Genomic DNA, 20,876 nt, shown 5'->3' on the forward strand with positions numbered 1-20,876 from the left:
GTGTAAGATTACACGTCTAACAACAACGTATTCACTTTCCCCTATAACATTTTGTCATAAAATACCCGCTTAGTTTAACAATTACTCCCCCATTGACCCCCTAACAAGAGGAGGATCATATAACAACCCAGTTTCACTATTTTTAACATCAATTCCACTAACCAATTGATCAAAACATTCTTGAGTCCACCATTTAGTACCTCTAAAATTTTCGTAATCCTGACTACTCTTCCTAAAGTTCACATTTTGAACACATTAAAACATAAAATTAGAACTAACATGTGGTCCAGGTGCATTATGGACGGTTCAAGATGAACCAAGCCAGCACATGGTGAATTAATACCAACCTGATTATGATATGGTCTAGGCCCAACAGTTTGAGTAATAATAGGCCCAGGGTTACTATCCCTATAATCCAGCATGAGTCATAAGCCCAAGAGTAATGGGCCCAGAACAAGACGTATACATTTTACTTTTCAGAAGGTAAGAAATGAGTTCTTTAGATGTCGTTTTATTTTATACTTATGAATCACCTGATACTCATTTTTAATAATCAATAAGTATTTTTATACAAATGTTGGTAGAGTCAAACGTTGGTCAGAGTTAGTTTGATTTATTATGATAAAAGTTTTGTAGCCAAATTTGAAAGTCTAAATATTTAATTTAGTGTAAAAGTCTAAAAACCTTGTGGCTAAAGTTGAAAAGTTTAGAGTTATTTTAAATTTTTGTGAAAAAAGTTGAAAGAATATACGTTTTGGGGCCAAAGTTTTAAGGTTAAAAGCATCGTGACAAAAGTTTTATTACTAAAGTTGAGGGTTCGAAAAGTAAAGACTTAAGTTGAAAGAGTAAAAGCTTTATTACCAAATTGGAGGGGTTGTTTGTGTCAACTGTAAAACCGTTGAGTACTATATAATCATCGCTATCGTTGGATTTCAGTTGAACACAACTTTTAGGGTTTAACTACGCCGCTCTCATTTTGTTTTTGACCGTCTTCTTCGTCTGAGTTTTGATTCTCCTACTACTAAGATTTTTAGAGTTTATGGTATGATGATCTCTATTTCAATTATTGTTTGTATTTTTTTGGGTATGTTTTGTATGTATTCTTGACTTGGTGGTTCATCGTCTTTGTTGAATCATTTGGGGTTTTTGGGTTACGACGCTTGATAATAAACATAATAATAATTACTCACTTGAAGATATATCACATTGTTTTGGGTTATTGTTCAGTTTTATCATATGTAGATAGTATATCAATATTGTCAATTCATACCACTTTTGTCTTCTTCCTGAAATAACTGATGTATCGATTCTTAAATTAGGAAAGATAGATCAAAGTACATGCTTGCTTGAGAATCACAGAAAGAGAAATCAATGGATAGCCAATTTAACAAGGGAGCTTCACATTGGGCTAAAGTTAATAAACCTCCTTGGTTGTGGAGAATCCATTTCCATGAATCACCATTGTTAATAGTAAGTTCTTTTTGTGTTGTTCTTCAAACAAATTATAAGCAATCCAATTTGGACGATGATGTTGTGTGATATATGTATGTTTTTATTAAATATTTCACACTTTGTCGGATTTTAAAAATGGGTTTTCACTTAAACTTAATAAAGCATACACAAACGGCAAGTGTACCAATCGTGTAAGTAATATAGTCGCGGTAAGAACCGAGAATCAATCCGTGGACCCGTAAATTTCAATATTAAATCCTTGCATTTTAAAATAACCGTAAGAAATATCATAAGAGTTTTTGTTTTTAAAAGTAATTTTTTAAAGTGACTTATAACAATAATATAAAGCAAGCAAAAATATGATAATGGAAAGATTCAAGATTTAAAAGCTATCACCTTAACTTTAGAATCCACTTGACTTCTTATGATGGTAAAACTCAAATATATGACAAATTCACTATTTTAATTTGTTTATGGAAAAGAGTAGTCACTAGTTATAGATAACTATTCCTTTGATTTTTTTGGAAAACTAGTATGAATTATACAAACTAATCACCTCAAATCATAATTGTAAGTGAACCTTTATGTTGAAATTTGAGGATATAGATTATCATTCAATTACGAAACTCAAATCTAACAACCGTTCGGAAAGATGTCATGAAAAACACCTAATCCACCTATGGTTGATTAAAGTAGAAAAAGTTCAAGTATTCCTTTAATTTATAAATTTTCAACCCAAGTGTAATATCAAAATAGTTGTGTTAACAAAATACTTATAATATTACTTAACAAGAATATCAATTCATAACAAATGTTCAATCTTTTCAAATCTAAACATGAGGATGTGTGTTTAACCAATTTTAATGTTAATATGCAAGAATTATTTTAACTATTTCTAGATTAAAAGTTATAAAGTTGCAAGAACAACATTTATAAATAAATGATAAATCAAGAGTCTTTCAACATAACAAGACATACCATTTATAATTCTTGTATATTAATTTCAATTGTTTAAACACAATATTTCATCAAAGGATAACCAAGAATTAATCATTATTTCAACATAAAATTACCATATATTATTTCAAACCATCAAAAGTTATCAAGTTTCATCATAAGTTAAGGTGATATGAAGAGTTTAGCTCATGATAATAATGAAATATACATCAAAGTAAAAGAACATAGCATTCATAATTAACTTTAAGATAATCTAACCCAAGAACCAAGCTAGATGATTATGTGAATGCTTAGAACCCCTTTTTGATGTTGTATGGATCTTCAAGAGCTTCTTCTTGCATTCAATCTTCTGGAATTATGGTGATAAGGGAGTGTTTTTGTGTATGTAATTCGATGTGTGTGTAGAAGAGAACACAAAAGGCCAATTTATAGGCAAACTGCTGCAGGAGGCACAGGGTATGCCAAATTCAGCACAGCCCATGCTGGTCCCCAAATCTCTGACAGAATATCTCTTGTACTTGAAGCATGTGCACACATTTGACCATCGGGTGTGCCAAATCAAGCATGGGCTGTGTTAACCCTTGTTGGCCGACAACAGTACTTTTTGCTTCCATCATGTTAGGCATCGGGCTGTGCCAAAGTGGGCACATGGCTGTGCTTGACCTTGCTAGATGACAAATTGTACTTTTCTTTTTATTATTTAGACATCAGGTTGTGCCTGAATGAGCGCACGGTTGTGCCTGACTAAGCATTGGGCTGCGTCTTTCTGGGCATGGGGCATGCTTAGCGCTGGAAGTTCATTTCATCGCCATTCTTCTAGAAAATTGCTCGTTTCTCTTTTATTAGCTCGTTTATCCCTGGAAATTCAAATTAAACAAGTTAAGTATCAATTCTAACTAAAATTCCCAAGAAATACCATAGATTGGAGCGTATTTGATGTATAAAAGATGTATAATTTTGTATACATCAGCCGACACATGAATCATTTTTTTATATGTTTTATTGATTTTATTAATAAGATCTGTATGTTGTTTTTAAGGTAAAACTCTATGTAAACTACAAGATGGTAACAAAGTTTAATCTTTTGCCATAAGTTACTAAGTTTGATGGTTTGCATTTTGTCGAGAAAGAAGATGATTCGAGAAGCTAATAACAAAAGGTAATGAACTATGTGAACTCTTAATTAGTAAAAAAAATAACACATTGGTTGCACCTTGGGTGATATTTAACTTTAAATATCATTTTAACAAAATAACAATAGTTATTTTTGGATTATTAATATTATACAATATTTTATAGTATCATATCAAATTATGTTATATCAACAATATCATATCATAATACATTTATCATATCACTTCAAATCAAAACATATCATATTGAATCTTGTCATGCTATGGCATATTGTATATCTTATTATATAACACATATGCTATATAGCATACGGTGTCAGTCTATGTTACATCAACAATATCATATCAAAATACATTTACATGTCTCGTTGGAATACTAAACCATGTTGACTTGGTAACCAGGCCCATATTGATATACTCCAATTTCAATTTTTTTTATTTTATTCGTCAAGGTCTATATGTGACAAGAAATACATTTTCAGGGGGTATAATGCAAATGTTGGATTACAGTGTAACCCTAAGCTATGTGCTATATAATGGGATGCATATGCATGTTTAGCTTCATCTCTAAATCCTTTCATCGCCTCTAATCCAGTTAACCGAAGAAGAGAAATTTGATTAAGTTTCTATTCGTAAGAAAGCAATTTAGTTTCTTCGTTTTTGTTTATTTATATGATGTTATATATTGATTCAAGTTTCTAAACCACTCTGATATAATTTTGGCTGTCTTGATAGGTTAATGGTTTCGATCATTCCGATCTCTCTCCAGTCATAACATGTTGATTGCTCATAGCGTTTGTAAGTTTCTGAAGTTTTGAATTTTAAACATCTTTTTGTTGTCATACATTTGGTTCAAAATTAAAATTGCATAAGTTCGACTTGGTAAAATCAAGATATCCTTATCTTGTTAAGTTGTTCTGAAACTAATGTGGCATTTCATGTCTGTATATGAACTTTTAGATCTAACAAATTAATTCCTTGGTGCAGCGAGAGTGCAACGTGCCACTCTATAATTGTCCTAGTTGGTTGTCATAAAGAGAGTCTATGTGGAAAGCTTGTTGACAAGTTGTTATGGGTATAAAGCATGAAACCAGGATGCCGAAAGATGTAAAAGAGATCGTGGAAAAGACACCAAGACTCAATAGATCTTTAGGGAGTTAAATATGTTTTGATGGCATTTTAATGTATTTGTGAAATTAATTTGTGGAAATAAATGTTGCATTTAGTTTCGCACTTTTTATTTATTTATTTTTCCAATGTGTACGTTTATAAGAAACCAAAATGAGAATCTCCTACAAGCGACTTGCTTTTTATCAATTTGAATTTGCATATCAATATTTCCACAAGAACTAATAACAATAATTAACAAGAATTAACAAAGTTAACAACAAAATAGCTTTAACTCGATTTTCTACGGGAATTTTTGAATTCATGATTTTGAGAAGTACAGATGAGCTGTTTTACACTTTGTAAAAATAAGATGAGAACGAAACTAACATTTTTAAATTGAAATTACTAGTTAGGTTTTATAAGTCATATACTATACCATAAACTTTAGATCTAGACATCATGATTATCATCAAATATCGTTTGTAGAAAATTTTTAATTATGTTAAAATTAAAATCTGTACCGTAATATCCATTTTGGTTGTCCATCACATTGTTTACAACTTAAGTGAAATTACCTTTTTAAACAAAATGACAGCAATTATTTTGTTATTAAATACAATATCATGTTGTATCATGTCAAATGATGTCGTCACATCACTTCAAATTAGAGCATATCATACTAAATCTTATCATATTATGACATATTGTATCTTATTAGGTGTTGGAAGCTTCCAACAAAACACCTAATGGGAGAAGAATGAGCCATGATGATTGGTGCTTGCTTTATTTGTTTTCCAAGTAAAAAATAATAATATAACAATAATTAAATAATAATGAGGGTGGGGAAGAATGGACCATGGTCTTAAGAGAAGAACTTCTCTAATACCATATTATCTCTATAAATTTTCACTTATATATAGCTTTGTGTTTTGTTACATGTGAAGTAACTTAGATGCTAAAGTTTTCATGATGTTAATTGTTAAGGGTGACATCAAGGTTGCGCTAAAACCAATATTTCACGATAAAACTAGACATTTTAACCATACATTTTAAGATTGATTTACATTTTTATACAATAGATTTATAAAGTTTTTTAAAAAGTTGTTTTTTCTTTTAATAAAAGTTGAGTTAATTGATATGTGACATAATATTATACGTTATTATTATAAGATTTGTTAACTCATAATATAATATAATATAATATAATATTTTATTATAATAAGATATGATTTAAAAAGATATGATGATTTTATACAAAATGATATTGTATTATATAATAATTATTGATTTTGTAACTAATTTTTTTTTTGATGTTTTATTATTAACTAGTAGTATTAAGCCACCCTTCTCAGGTGCGTTGTGAAAGAGGCATATAACAATAAAAAAATAACGACAAAATGTTTTATGGAACCTATGTGTTAAAGACTTAAAGGACAACGCTTTATTGAACGCATGTATTGAAAGGGAGTTAAACCAACATTTTCCGGCAGGACTCTAAAATGAACAATAATAACACGTAAATGGGTTCAACAACTCACACCTGTTGCGGTGTGTTAACGCGCAAAATTAGACCGAAACGTAAACTATAGAAAATAATAACTATGTCGATTTTCGACCCGAACGTCATGATGGAGCCGCTAAACGAGGAAAATAAACGTAAAAATATTGAACCAAACGTGCGTTAACATAATATTTAGACCGAAACATGAAATGAAAATTTTATAAAATAAGAAAATTATTAAAGACCAAAACTGAAAAAGAAAAACTATTGTGGTTAAAAATGAGAATTGTTTCGTCGATAAACATGCAAAACATGAAAAGTGTAGGGGTTAAAATTAAAAAAAAAAGATTGAAAATGACAAAAATAAAACTATTAATCAAGCACCGAAACGTTAAATGAAAAATATTGGGACCAAAGTTGAAAAAGAAAAACAGTTGTTAAAAATGAAAAATGTTGTTCGACAAACTTGTAAAAGTTGAAAATATAGGGGTTAAAAGTAAAAAAAGAAGATTAAAAAAATAAAAATAAAAATAAAAATATTAATCAAGCACAAGTTAAAGTACAACTCATTTTGCACACAAAATTTGCAAAATGTTATACATATAACATAATTTGCTGTATTTTGTTATAGTTTTGTAAGAAGGTTAAAGTTGGAGGACTCTTGTAGCAATTTAATAGGACAGGAAGGCTTGTTTATGTCAACTGCAAAAGTGAGGAGCATATAATCATCGCAATCGGTGATTTTGTTAAACGTAACTTTTAGGGTTCCATTGCGCCGCTATTGTTTTGTTTTCGACCGTTCTTTTCATCTGAATTTTGTTTCTCTTTCTTCTTACATTTTGAGAGTTTGTGGTACGCTGATTCTATTTCGATCATTGTTGGCATTGATTTTTAAGTCTATTTAGTATGTATTCTTGACTTAGTAGTTCATCGTCTTGATGAATCATTTTGAGGTTCTAGAGTTTAAGGTTTTGCATCGTAATCATTATAATAATAACTCATATATCATGTTATTTGGGTTAGAATTGTTCAAACTCTTCAGATCTAGATAAGTTTAACTGTTATCAATTTATCCCATCTTTGTCTTCTTGTAATAACAGAAGTATTAATTCTCAAAATAGGAAAGATCAATCAAAGTATGTGAATGTTTGAGAATCATAGAAAGATCAACCAATGAATAGCCAATTTAATGAGGGAGCTTTACATTGGGCTAAAGTTAATCACCTCCTTTGACGTCGGATAATCATTTACCATGAACCATCATTTCCCCTGTAAGTTCTTTTTTGGCCGGTCCTTTAATGTTTTATAATTGATCCACTTTGGATGACATGAGAATCATTGTTTGAGATGTTTTTATCTATAAGTGTTATTGTCGTTAATTAACGTAGATTATTGTGGAAACTACAGGATGGTAAGAAAGCTAAATCTAATGCCACAAGTTACTAAGTTTGATGGTTTGCATTTTGTTGAGAAGGAAGTTGTTTCAAGCAGCAGATGAGGACCGTGAAGTAGATTTCATACGTTTTAATTTCTTGTTCGAAAACCCATGCTAATTGCTTGCAGTCTCTCATGTTGATGTTTAGTTGGCATGCTGGCTTGCTAAACCCAAATTGATATACTCCAATGTCATATTTTGTCTTATTTTATTAATTAATCATATTAGAAGGTCTCAACATGAAAATACATACACTTTCTGAGGTAATAATGTAAATATTAAATTAGGGTGTAAGTGTGTAACCCTAGGTTTTGTTCTATATAAGGGGATACATGTTTAACTTCATCTTCAAATTAAAATCCATCCATAGCCTCCAACCAGTTAGCTTTCAAAAGACGAGAGATCTGGTCGTCTATGTAAGAAATTTTCTATATCCGATTAAATTTATTTATACGATGTTATAGATTCAGATTTCTAAGCCGCTAATATCTGTCTGTGTCTTTGATAGGTTATGGTTCTGACCATTTTAACCTCTCTCAAGTTTAAGAGGATTGATCATAACATGTTGATCGTTCATAGCATTTGTAAGTTTTCGGATTTTTTAAATTTCAAACATCTATTTTTTGTCATACATCTGTATCAATATTAAAATTGCATAAATCCGACTTGGTAAAATCAAGATATACTTATCTTGTTATGAAACTAATGTGGCATTTCATAGATTATGCTTATAACATCTCCACTGTGTACTTTTAAATCTAACAAATTCTTTGGTGCGCAGGGGATTGCAACGTGTCACACTTTTATTGGCTGTAATGGCCACACAATTGGAACGGGCCTTGTTTCAAGTATAAGGGTGCCTAAAAGATGTGAAAGAGATTGAGGAAAAAATTAACACAAAGACTCAGATCTGTGGAATGAAATATACTCATAGATTTATTAGGAAATGTAATAAGTTTTAATGTACAAATACAACAATTTGATGATGTTAATTTTGATGTGTTTGTAAATTTAATTTATGGAATTAGTTAAAACAATCAGTCTTGAATTTGGTTTTTTATCATCTTTTTTCAATGTATATAAGAAGCCAAAACGAAAATCTCCCAGGTTGCGACTTGATTTTTGTTTCAATTCAATGTTAACAATGTATATACAACTTTTGTGATATTTAACATAAACTCATTGTTTAACTAAATAATAATTATTATTATATTTACATATGATATCTTATAATATCTTATAGTAGCATGTCAAATGATATTGTCAAATCATTTCAAATCGGAACATATCATATAAAATCAACCCATTATTACATATTATATCAAATCATAATACATTTACCATATCAAGTTATATTGGCATACCAAAAGCGGTTGTGGTTTTATAAACTGTTGTATGACTTGTAAACCACAATCTAGCTTTTAATTAGCTTATTGACGTCCCTTTAGATATTAACTCTTTTCTTAAGTCACTTTTATTGCAACATATTTTTACTGATCAATAAATGATTATTTTTCTTTTTTCAATTCATCACATATCAAATGTGGTTAGAATTTAAATTCAATTTAAATTGAATTGTTGACAAAAGGTAATTAACTATTCACCAACCAACCCCACTTTCCCTTGAGTTCTAAAAAAACTAATTAATTAAACATACAACAATTTGACCTTCTTTTTTATTTTTTTAAGCAACAAATTTATTTTTAATCTTTATTGTAGGTGAACTCATCTTTTCAAACTCATGTGTGTTTAAAGGTTTTGCTTTTGCTATTAAGCTACCATCCCCATTGGTTTTGACCAACTACTTTAACTCTAATAGCATATTAACTAAAACGTCTACCTATATCATTAAAGAAATTTGCTTTTTGGGCAAATGACATATTCATATTAGTCCATCACTATATTTTCCACACATACTAATACTTCTCAAAATTTTCTTGGAAATTAATTCAATAGTAAATAATTAAAATTGTTAAATGGTTTTAAATGATAAATATGGTATATTCTTTAATTTCTCTAATTTCATTATTCAAACAGTTTTAAATGGTATATATGGTATATTCTTTAATTGCTCTAATTTCATTCAATCATTTCATATTAAATAGATAGATATATATTTTAAATCAAATCAAAATGAAATCAATTTTCACATTTAAAATAGTTTGATAATTAATTGTATAGATTATATCTTAAATTAAATCAATAACAAATAAATTTTAGCATATGAAACCATTTGATAATTCACTTTGCTATTTTTTGTTTCATATTTCCATATGTTTCAAATTTCAAAATTATACTAAACATATTACCGTGGCTGTAATTTATGTTAACATTCCATTTTTATTTAACTAAAAAATATTAATCATATTACCTCCCTATATATACAATCAGTTTGTCACAAGAATTTTCACACGCTCTATAATTTCACATTTATTTGTAAGGTTAACTTCTTTTGCTATACTTATTTCATTCTTTCATATTATTTCCTTTTTTCATACATCACTTGATGAAAGTGATCCTTAAGTTATTTGAAAAAGACATATCCATGATTAGTGGTTTTACTTTGTAACACCAAAGTTCGGAAAAAAACCTCGAATTCTCGTTTAGTTTCAGACCTCCAATAAAGTCTCTCTACTCAAAAATAAACCATTTACGGACAAAAATAATTGATCATATAAACCGAAGGCCACCTCCAATAATTTCACCCCTCTCAACAATATACCTCATCCAAAAGGGATCATTACCGATTTAGCCTTTTGACCAAATCAACTTATGAAAATGGATATGGAAATTACAGGTTTACAATTTTATTTCACCAATGGTAGCCATCCAAGGGTCATATTAACGCTGATATAACGTGAAAATCAAAAAATTTCACGTCAAAAACAATTAACAGATAATAAAAAATAATATTTTAGTAAACTCACGCCATCCTAGCGTGAACTTAAGGGAGTTTCACGCCTAGAAAATAAAAAAAATACTATTTTATTCTTTCACACGCTTGATTTAAAAAATCATAATGAGTAATGTTTTCAATTTTATTAATAAATCAAAAATTTAGATAAAAACAAACGATTTTAACTTTAAGGTATATATGTTCAAAAGAATAGTAAATAAATAAAACAAAAATGAAAAAGAAAATATTTTTTTTCTATAAATGTAACCCTTCCGAATAAAAAAATAAAATTAATAATATATTTAAGAAATATAATAATTCACGCCCAAGCGTGAAAGTGTATACCGCATGACCGTGAATTTCTATAATAAAAATATATAAACAAAAGTCAATGATTATTTGGGTAAAAAAAATTTGGTCATATGTACTTATCTGTAACTTTCCCCATTCAAAATGAGACCAAACACCGCAGCCTAGAAACTAGAAAAGAGGACACACATGACTTCAAAAACTTTTTTTCAAAATTTCATAGACTTTGACGGCCGGTTCCTTTTAAGAAAAAAAACTTCCTCAATACCATATGTAAGGTTTATGAAATTTTAAGTTATGAGTTATTTTATTAATTCTTTATTACTTTTTAGGGTTTTTTCATTCACAAATCATTCTCATACTTCTTATTTTTTTTTCTTTTTTTATAGAATAACTTACCATATATGTAGTAGGAACCCAATTTTTCATGATAGAACCAAACATTTTGAGATTTATTTACATTTTTATCAAATATATTTATAAAGTTTTTTAAAAAGTTACTTTTTTTCAACAAAAGTTGAGTTAGTTGATATGTGATATTGTAATACGTTATAACAAGGGAGATAATATAACTCATGATATATGATTTGATTGAATATAATATGATATGATTTGAAAAGATATGATTATTTGATTTGTCATTATACGAAAAGATATTAAATAATATAATAATTATTGATTTTTGTCGGTAAAAGTTTTACGTTGTTTTTATTATTAACTAGCATTAAGCCACCCCTGGCGTGTTGCGACCGAGGCGTAAAACAATGAAAAAAGTGACGGCGACATGTATTATCAACCCATGTGTTAAAGGACAATGTTTCATATCAAACATGTGTATTAAAGGGGAGTTGGACCCACGTTTTGTGGTAGGACTCTAAAACAAACAGAAATAACACGTAAATAGGTTCAACTACTCACACCCGTTGCGGTTTGTTAACGCCCAGAAATTAGACGGAAACGTAACTGAGTCAACTTTGGACATGCACGTTATTATGGAGCTGCTTTTTGAACGCATGCAAGATAATCAAAGTAACCATCAAAGCATACACAAATTTATAATTCGCATACTGTTGAAAAAGAAGAGACTTTTAACAACAAAATATCTCCGCAACTTCCTCATTACTCAAGTTCTTGCACAAACCATCCGAAAAGAGCCATTTGTACCACATCGGAACACTTAGGCATAACACGTGGAACACTCTTATGCCAACACAAAATGTATCATAAAAGTTCCATCAAGTACTACTCATACAACAATATGCAGTGGCGAAGCTTGGGCTTAGTCACGGGGGTGACCGAAGTCACGGACTCAAAAATTTTCGGGTCAACGATTCGGTTCGTGCCGGTAATTCGGGTCGGGTCGGATCAAACAATCATCATCATCATCATCGTACTCAGTATATCCCACCAATAACAAAGCTATGATAGGGTCAGATCAAACAATATAACATCTATATATCTATGATAGTGTGACGAATTTAACCAATACCGACTGAGTTACGTCACGTCCACCGCTATGTGGCGGTTTTGTTACCTAGTTTAGTATTTAATTTACACCAATAACAATATCACATATTCACCATAGTTCCAAATCCACTTATAGCACATTTCGCTTGTCAATATATATCACTTAGTATCATTTATTAATATTTTCTTTCTTGTCACATGACTGAAAACGTGAGAACTAGCCTTAATAAATTAGATTAATTAAATTATTTATAGTTATTAATACTTTCCTTTAAATAAAATAAATGTCAAAAGCACACATTGAATATAAGCTTAAAAGGTCAAATAAAATATCTACCATTTTTGAAAATAAAACATCTAAAGCATACAAACAAAAGGATGAATCTGATTTTCCTTAAATGATAAAAAGTCCCCCATTGCATCTATAGTCTTCAAAATTATGCACGCACCTACCTAGTCCAATTGATTTTAATATTTTATTATCACTATTAAGAATTAAAATTTTAATATTAATTATATAAAAGTATTGTTAGGAAAATATATACGACTTAAGGAATCATAATTTGATTGCATTTAACAAAACCAAGATAAATTACACCATACTTATTATAATTATGCTTTACAGTTTACATCATGTATGGTGTACTTTAAACAAACGGGCCGTGATAAATTTTATTAATAAATCAAAAATTTAGATAAAAACAAACGATTTTAACTTTAAGGTATATATGTTCAAAAGAATAGTAAATAAATAAAACAAAAAATGAAAAAGAAACTATTTTTTTTCTATAAATGTAACCCTTCCGAATAAAAAAATAAAATTAATAATATACTTAAGAAATATAATAATTCACGCCCAAGCGTGAAAGTGTATACCGCATGACCGTGAATTTCTATAATAAAAAAATATAAACAAAAGTCAATGATTATTTTGGTAAAAAAAATTTGGTAATATGTACTTATCTGTAACTTTTCCCATTCAAAATGAGACCAAACACCGCAACCTAGAAACTAGAAAAGGGGACACACATGACTTCATAAACTTTTTTTTTTTTAAATTTCGTAGACTTTGACGGCCGGTTCCTTTTAAGAAAAAAAACTTCCTCAATACCATATCTAAGGTTTATGAAATTTTAAGTTATGAGTTATTTTATTAATTCTTTATTATTTTTTAGGGTTTTTTCATTCACAAATCATTCTCATTCTTCTTTTTTTTTTCTTCTTTTATAGAATAACTTACCATATATGTAGTAGGAACCCAATTTTTCATGATAGAACCAAACATTTGAGATTTATTTACATTTTTATCAAATATATTTATAAAGTTTTTTAAAAAGTTACTTTTTTTCAACAAAAGTTGAGTTAGTTGATATGTGATATTGTAATACGTTATAACAAGGGAGATAATATAACTCATGATATATGATTTGATTGAATATAATATGATATAATTTGAAAAGATATGATTATTTGATTTGTCATTATACGAAAAGATATTAAATAATATAATAATTATTGATTTTTGTCGGTAAAAGTTTTACGTTGTTTTTATTATTAACTAGCATTAAGCTACCCCTGGCGTGTTGCGACTGAGGCGTAAAACAATGAAAAAAGTGACGGCGACATGTATTATCAACCCATCAATCTGCTCACGGTAAAACTTCATATGGGTTCGATATACTTTTATCTTCAACGAACGGCCCGGCATTCAATTCGGGTCGAAGCATATGGTTGCCAGGTTGGTTAAATGCTGTTAATGAGAATAGTAATTCACTATTCTTAACAATAGGTCCTGGAGACTTTTTGGTTCATCATGCTATTGCTCTGGGTTTACATACAACTACGTTGATCTTAGTAAAAGGTGCGTTAGATGCACGTGGTTCCAAGTTAATGCCAGATAAAAAGGATTTTGGTTATAGTTTTCCGTGCGATGGCCCAGGACGAGGTGGTACTTGTGATATTTCGGCTTGGGACGCATTTTGTTTGGCAGATTTTTCATATCAAACATGTGTATTAAAGGGGAGTTGGACCCACGTTTTGCGGTAGGACTCTAAAACAAACAGAAATAACACGTAAATAGGTTCAACTACTCACACCCGTTGCGGTTTGTTAACGCTCAGAAATTAGACGGAAACGTAAAATACTGAAAAGAATAACTGAGTCAACTTTGGACATGCACGTTATTATGGAGCTGCTAAAGGAGGAAAATAAAATAAAAATGTTGAACCACACACGCGCATGCAGCGTGTTAACTCATTATTTTTAGACCAAAACATTGAATGAAAAGTTTTTAGAATATGAAAAGTATTGGGGACCAAAGTTGAAAAATGAAAACAGTTGTGGTTAAAATGAAAAATGTTTTTTTTGACAAACATGTAAAAAATGAAAAATATAGGTTTAAAAATAAAAAAAGAAGATTGAATAAATAAAAATAATCAAGCACAAAGTACAACCCATTTTGCAAAAGATTATACATTTAGACCCCCCCCCCCCTCCCTGCCGTTGCAGCGAGGTTGTCAATTAGTTAAACATGTCAAAGAAGACTCGTTGAGTTAAAAGATTCATCACTCTTTAAAAACCAACTACTATTGTATATCATCACACATTGCAAAAAAAAAAAAAATACCTTCACAGTTCATTGTTCACTTGAGCTAAAAACCTAAACTTTTTTAACAAATGTTGCAATATATCACCACACTTAAGAGTTAAAAACCTAAACTTTTTTAACACAACTGGTACAACAATTTTAATTTAAATTTTTTTGCCATGATATTCATGTAGTAAAGCCAACAACGATACAAATATGAAAAACCCCAAGAGCAAATCACAAAAATCATTGTACCAAAGACAAACTTGAATTTCGCCTCATTCTTCCGGTAGCAAATGCGACGGTTCACTTCAATTGAAAAAAATTAAATCAAAACCGAGAATGGTAAGTGAAAATAGAAGACTATATGATAGAAGTAAAGCTGAACTTTCAAATCAAAGATAAAGATGAGACAATGTACGACAAATTAAGGTTACAAATATGAACGAATCACAAATGATGCAATCACAACAGGCTCAAAACCATATAATGGCTGCAAGATAAGTTGCCATACAAAAAAAACTGAATCATTATCACAGCCATAAACAAATTTATCAGATCAAATTACCAACAATCTGTGTTTTGGCAAATCTTATCACAATCTTAGAGCCACAACGAAGTGCCTTCAAATTCACCATATAGAATCTGATCACATACAATAAAGCCACAAAGACCGAGATTCAGTTATTGATACATATGTCAGTGAAGCTGCTCAGGAGATCGTCATTGCCTCAACAGCGGCCACGATTGTCATCAAAATAATGATAATCAATGTCATTAACATGAGTGGTGCTTTTGAACGCATGCAAGATAATCAAAGTAACCATTAAAGCAAACACAAATTTATAATTCGCATACTGTTGAAAAAGAAGAGACTTTTAACAACAAAATGTCTCCGCAACTTCCTCATTACTCAAGTTCTTGCACAAACCATCCGAAAAGAGCCATTTGTACCACATCGGAACACTTAGGCATAACACGTGGAACACTCTTATGCCAACACAAAATGTATCATAAAAGTTCCATCAAGTACTACTCATACAACAATATGCAGTGGCGAAGCTTGGGCTTAGTCACGGGGGTGACCGAAGTCACGGACTCAAAAATTTTCGGGTCGACGATTCGGTTCGTGCCGGTGATTCGGGTCGGGTCGGGTCGGATCAAACAATCATCATCATCATCATCATCATCATCATCATCATCATCATCATCATCGTACTCAGTATATCCCACCAATAGCAAAGCTATGATAGGGTCGGATCAAACAATATAACATCTATATATCTAATTTTTCTTCATTTATTCAAACAGTTATTCTTATAATAAAAAACAAAATAATTTTTAACCAATAAATACTTAAAATATTCATGATAATGTGAGAGGAAGGGTGAATAGGGATAAGCAAACTCAGTATTGGTACCGGTACCGAAATCGATACAGATTTGGTACCGTCTGTACCGAATAGGTACCAAAGTTTTGATTTTCGGTACCGGTATATCTCAAATTTTACCTTCAATATCGGTACTGAACCGAATATTTTGGTATCGGTATGGTATGGTACCTATCTCATCCCTATGGGTGAATACCTAGAAGAAGAATTGCAAACACCTAAAATATTTATAAGAACAAATCTTTTACTATTCGACTACTATTTTGTAACTTTTGTTTATAAATAATGCGAGATTTTAGAAAAAATAACCAAACGATGGGTATTATATTTATAAAAAAAATCAGTGGTGACCGGTAGCATTTTGGAAAAATACATCGGGGGTGACTTCACTTAATACCTATAAAAATTTTCAAGAAAAATCACGAAATTTACTCTACCAACGGAGAAAACGGCAGTGGCCGGGGCCACCCCCGGTCCCCATTGAGCTTCGCCCCTGACAATATGTACAACAAAACAGCCATAAATACAACTTCTAATGCACCATTTATGTTAAGAAAGTTGTGTTTTAATAGATATATATAATGACATAATTTGTGTTTTGTAAGAAGGTTAAAGTTGGAGGACTCTTGTAGCTATATAAGAAAACTGGAAGGTTTGTTTATATCAACTACAAAAGTGAGGAGCATATAACTATCGCTATTGATGGATTTTGTTGAACGCAACTTTTAGGGTTCTATTTAGCCGCCGTCGTTTTGTTTTCGACCGTATTCCTCATCTAAGTTTTGTTTCTCTTTCTTCTCACATTTTAAGAGTTTGTGCTACGATGATTCTATTTCGATCATTGTTAGCATTGTTTTTTAGGTCTATTTATTATGTATTCTTGACTTAGTGGTTCATCGTTTTTGTTGAATCATTTTGGGTTCTAAAGTTAAGGTTTTGGATAGTAATTATTATAAGAATAACTTACTTGAAGATATATCATGTTATTTTGGGTTCTTGTTCAAAGTTTTCAGATCTAGATAAATTTTCGTTATTATCAATTTATACCATCTTTGTCTTCTTCTTGAAATAACAGAACTCAATTAGAAAAGATCAATCAAAGTACGTGAATGTTTGAGAATCATAGAAAGATCAACCATTTAATAGCCAATTTAATGAGGGAGCTTAACGTTGCGCTAAAGTTAATCACCTCTTTTGGTGTCGGAGAATCATTTACCATGAACCAGCATTGCCCTTGCAAGTTCTTTCTTGGCTAGTCCTTTCACGAATATAATCGATCCACTTTGGATGACATGTGAATCATTGTTTTAGTTGTTTTTTATCTATAAGTGCTATTGTTATTAACATAGATTATTGTGGAAACTACAAGATGGTAAGAAAGTTGAATCTAACGCCACAAGTTACTAAGTTTGATGATTTGCATTTTGTCGAGAAGGAAGTTGTTTCAAGCAGCACACGAGGACCGTGAAGCAAATTGCTTGTCGTCTCTCATGTTGATGTTCAGTTGGCATGTTTACTTGCTAACTCCAATGTCATATTTTGTCTTATTTTATAAGTCAAACATATTAGAAGGTCTCAACATGAAAATACATACACTTTCAGAGCTTATAATGTAAATATTAGATTAGTGTGTGTAAGTGTGTAACCCTAGGTTTTGTTCTATATAATGGGACACATGTTTAACTTCATCTCTCAAACTAAAATCTAAAATCCATTCATCACCTCTAACCTCTTCTAGAAGACTAGAGATCTGGTGGTTAAGTGTCTATAAGTAAGACATTTTCTGTATCCGTTATAATCTATTTATATGATGTTAATTATTGATTCATATTTCTAAGCCCCTAATATTTGTCTGTCTTTGGTAGGTTAATCGTTCAGGCAGCCATTTTAATCTCATCGGGTCATTATAACATGTTGATTGCTCATAGCGGTCGTAAGATTCTGAATTTTTTGAATTTCAAACATCTATATTTTCATACATCTGGTTCCACATTAAAATTGCATAAATCCGACTTGGTAAAATCCAGATATTCACCATGTACTTTGAGATTATGCTCGTAACATCTTCACCATGTACTTTTAGACTAACAAATTCTTTGGTGCAGTGATTGCAATGTGTCACACTTTGATTGGTGTCTACGTGGAAGCATTGTAAACGAGCTTTGTTTTAAGTATAAGGCGTGAAACCGGGGTGCCTAAAGGATGTAAAAGAGATTGAGGAAAAAATTAACACGAGACTCAAGATCTGTGGAATGGAATATACTCAAGAGTCAAGACAGATTTCTTTAGGAAGTGAAATAAGTTTTGATGTACAAATACAACAGTTTTAATGTGTTTGCAAAACTAATTTATGGATCATTAGTTGTTACAGTCAGTTTTGATTTTTGAATTTGCTTTGTATCAGTTTTGATTTTTTGTTTTAATGTTGACAATCAGACAATGTATATACAGCTTTTGTTATATTTAACAGCAACTCATTTGTTTAACAAAGCAACAATAATTATTGTATATGATATCTTATAATATCTTATAGCATCATATTAAATGATATCCTCACATCATTTCAAATCAGAGAATATCATATAAAATCATCCCATTATTAGCATTAATTACTGTTATTTCATGTTAAATCAATAATATCAAATCATAATACATTTACCATATCAAGTCACTGACTAATCAACCACTTGCACTTTAATTTTTTTCCTTTTATTCCAATTCATCACATATCAACTGTGGTTAAAATAACAAGGTGTTGAATTGTTGATGACAAAAGGTAACAAACTAGTATGGACTAATTCACCAACCAACCCCACTTTCTCCTAAAAAAACTAGTTTATTAAACAAACAACCATTTGACCTTTTATTTTTATTAGCAAATTTATTTTTAATCTTTGTTGTAGGTGAGCAACAAAACTGAATTATACATTTCGCTTATTATAACAAAAATCAATAATGTAATTTGTTTATAATACTAGATCAACCGGTCCTATGTAAGTGGGCTATTGATTAGGTTTCAAGTGAGTAATTGGGCCTTACCAATGGATTATAGAAAGTGGGACTAATTGGGCTCAATGGATAATGTTGGCTCATGTTTTTTTTTTACAACAGCATTGTAAAACTGGCAACACCTGATGACCTGATCACCATATGGCGTGTGCCTCATTGGTAACTATACATTATACAAATCTTGACACTGGTTATGAAAGTCTCTCTCTACAATTATGCAAATCTTGATAATGGTTATGCAAGTTAATCACATGTGTTGTGATACCATGTGACTGCTTGTTTCTTTTGTTGTCATTCTACAACTATCTTTGATGATTACCAAATATCCAAAAGCTTATTTATATAACCGTTCATGTCCGGACCTAGAGAAAGATTTGGGGTCACTGATCCCGATGAAGTATCTTTTAGTAGAGGTATTAAGTGTTGTCGTTTTCTTATAGTGTTAACTCGACAAATAAATGATAGTTCATATTCCACATTTAAAACTAAAAAATATATATAGTTAATAGGGTGGGTTATAACCTTTTGAGGGTCCGAAGTGACACACCACTCTCTCTTTGTCTAATTTACTTATTAAATATGAGTCACATGTTAGCATGTGAGATTATGCATATACATGTATTTACAACCATCAATCATTGATCATAATATCATATGCCCATCACTCTTTTTGTGCATTTTTTTCACAAGAATCCATTCCACACACGTACTTTACATATAAATTTGTTGAAACCTTATATAAAATCGGAAAATACATAAACTGGGTTTAAGTCCAATACTTATCCTTGTTTTAATTGCGTTAAACAACATAAACGATAATAATGTTTCTTTTGGTAACCTTGAGAATCCGTTTAACAACATAAAAGACAATAATGTTTTTTTTGGTAATCATGAGAACCCGTAACTTAAAAGCTTATGTGACTCGGCAATACTCTATTACTGAACAAGATTACTTTAATGATAACTTATGTTGGACACGTGACATTTAAGAAGTTATGACATGTAATCAGTAAAAGCCAGATTTGAATTGAGACCCTTGCTAGAGGGGAATTATCCAAGTGCTTAACATTGCACAATTTATAAATGTTTTTCATGTTATAATTGTTGGTAATAAAATATAACTATATATGTGATAACTGGGTAGAATTGGGTATTGAGTGGTTTTTACTCATAAATCATGAATCTTTGTCTTGTGATTTACATGTAAAAGAAACCTTTAAGAATGTTTTCTTTTTCAAATGAAATAATGTTTTTCTAGGGATTCGATCAACTTTTTGTGCTTTGCTTAATGCAGGTTAGATTGTGTTGTAGCATTGCCTTCACTTTGAAGAAACTCTAATATGCCCACATGCAACATTCCATCATTTCAAAGCAAGATAAAACGAATATTAAAAGTTTTATGTATTCTAATAACAAAATAACAAATTCTATAGATATGTAGTGTAAACATAAGTGTTAACACTAACATCTAATGATGGTGAATTACTGATCAATTATATGTTTATTCGTATAGGAAAATTAACTTTTTTACTTGGCATATATTTAGTATCATGAACATGACTAAGTTGACGAATGGAAGCATGGAAGAAAACACATTCTCTCCCATGTTCCTGTCGGATGATTATTCATA

At 30.4% G+C, this 20,876-nt stretch overlaps 1 long non-coding RNA gene across 1 annotated transcript; it reads left to right on the forward strand.

The window, feature by feature from the left end:
• The first annotated feature begins 1,318 nt into the window (after nt 1-1,318).
• LOC143578461 (uncharacterized) lies at nt 1,319-4,738 on the forward strand. The gene is made up of 4 exons (XR_013143266.1): nt 1,319-1,470; nt 4,025-4,174; nt 4,278-4,344; nt 4,530-4,738. It is a non-coding gene; the product is annotated as an uncharacterized LOC143578461 (long non-coding RNA).
• The last annotated feature ends 16,138 nt before the right edge of the window (nt 4,739-20,876 follow it).

Source organism: Bidens hawaiensis, unplaced genomic scaffold (assembly GCF_021521415.1).
Source record: "Bidens hawaiensis isolate Kalapana, Puna unplaced genomic scaffold, B.hawaiensis_p1.1 tig00029273_1, whole genome shotgun sequence".
NCBI lineage: Eukaryota > Viridiplantae > Streptophyta > Magnoliopsida > Asterales > Asteraceae > Bidens > Bidens hawaiensis.